This window comes from Arachis ipaensis, chromosome B06 (assembly GCF_000816755.2).
Source record: "Arachis ipaensis cultivar K30076 chromosome B06, Araip1.1, whole genome shotgun sequence".
Classification (NCBI taxonomy): domain Eukaryota; kingdom Viridiplantae; phylum Streptophyta; class Magnoliopsida; order Fabales; family Fabaceae; genus Arachis; species Arachis ipaensis.
Window position 1 is genome coordinate 89,382,045 of NC_029790.2, and position 1,738 is coordinate 89,383,782.

General features: G+C 35.4%; 1 long non-coding RNA gene across 1 annotated transcript; it reads right to left on the bottom strand.

Moving 5' to 3' along the window:
• LOC110264042 lies at positions 320-676 on the bottom strand. The gene is made up of 2 exons (XR_002349779.1): positions 637-676; positions 320-555 (listed from the first exon to the last, which is right to left on the bottom strand). It is a non-coding gene; the product is annotated as an uncharacterized LOC110264042 (long non-coding RNA).

Consider the following 1,738-nt stretch of genomic DNA (forward strand, 5'->3'; position numbering starts at 1 on the left):
ATATATGGGTTCCAATCTATCTGGATCACCACTTCATATTATAGTACTTATAAATCAGACATTTTGAATACACCAGAGAGAGTTTAATTAATTTTGGTCTTGTGGACAACAAGTGGCTTTCAGGTAGTGTTGGGTTAAAATCTGCAGTAGAGGTGTAAATTTAATTTTTTATCGGGTGTATTTATAGTCGGTGTTTGGGTGTATTATGCAGATCTCTATGCAGACCGTCATATATGGGTTCCAATCTATCTGGATCACCACTTTATATTATAGTACCTGTAAATCAGACATTTTGAATACACCAGAGAGAGTTTAATTATGGAAAAAAAATTTACTTATAATTGGATCAAATATATTTACACCATGTGTTCAATTTCTTACAAGAGTATATAACAGTTACATTAATCAGTGACAATATCATTAGAATCTATCTGACAAAATGGACTCAATAACAATGAGGATGGCCTGGACAGTCTTATTGCATCACTTCTCCTCGCTCATATTTCTGAATTTCTCACTCAACAGATGGGTTGCACACTTTAGGTCCTTGATTTGCTGTAAACAAAGCAAAATTAGAGTTAGATATATTTCTATTATGAAAAACTGATTTGATCGAAGACATATATTTGTTCTTACATTTTTTTCAGCTTGGTTTCTGCCTGCCATTTTTTCTAAAATGAAAAATAGCCCCATAGATATCAGTAAGATACACCCATAGATATGAGTCAGATACACCCATAGATATCAGTCAGATATCACTCAAATACACCCAAATGATTACAGAAATACACTCAAAGGATTACAGAAAATACACCCAAACGGTTACAAGAATTCACCCAAACGATTATAGGAATACACCCAAAGGATTTAAGAAAATACACCCAAAATTCGTTGAAGTACATCTTATGCATAATTCAGAACTCTTTCTCTTTCTCCTCCTCATCTTCTGCTACTTCTTCTTCTTCAAAAACGATTTTACCATGAAAAATCGAAAAAAAAGAGAAAACAGAGAGAAAAGACGTAAATGAAGAAGAAGAAAAAGAGGAAAACGAGGAAGAAGAACGTGCAGAAACGAAAGAAAAGGAGAAGAAGAAGAGTAAGAGGAAGAAGAACGTGCAACAAGAAGAAGAAAAAGAATTTTAGAAACCATGAAAATCGAAAAAAAAAAACGAAGAAGAAGAAGAAGAAGAAGAAGAAGAAGAGGAAGAGGAAGAGGAAGAGGAAGAAGGCGAAGACGAAGAAGAAGAAGAAGAGAAGAAGAAGAAGAAGAAGACGAAGAGGAACCGTTTGAGTGGGGCGCGTGTAGTTACGCTCCATTCAAAATGAGTTAATGCGCGTGTTAATAAAGTTTGGGCTGATAACTTGTAAAACTTGTACGGCCTTTTTACTTGTATGTGTATCAGGTCCCAAGTCATAAATACACTTTTAAGTTAGGCATGAAGAATTGCTGGAAAAAAGGCTGGGCTTGCTTGACCCAAGTTGGGAGAAAATGTACGTAAAATATGTGATGTGCGAGCAGTGCACTGACGCGTTTCAATCATCACATTTTTGGATTGTTTATTCGAAAACGAACAACTGCACTCTGCAAGTACATCAGATACGAGAAAGTAGGAACCCACAAAAACCAATGGCCATCAAAGGCATCAATTAGGATTTTCCTGAGTAATTTCATTCACAAGTCAGTAAGTCACGACTCGTAGACTTAACTTAAGTAACTTAACCTACTAACGGTACCATT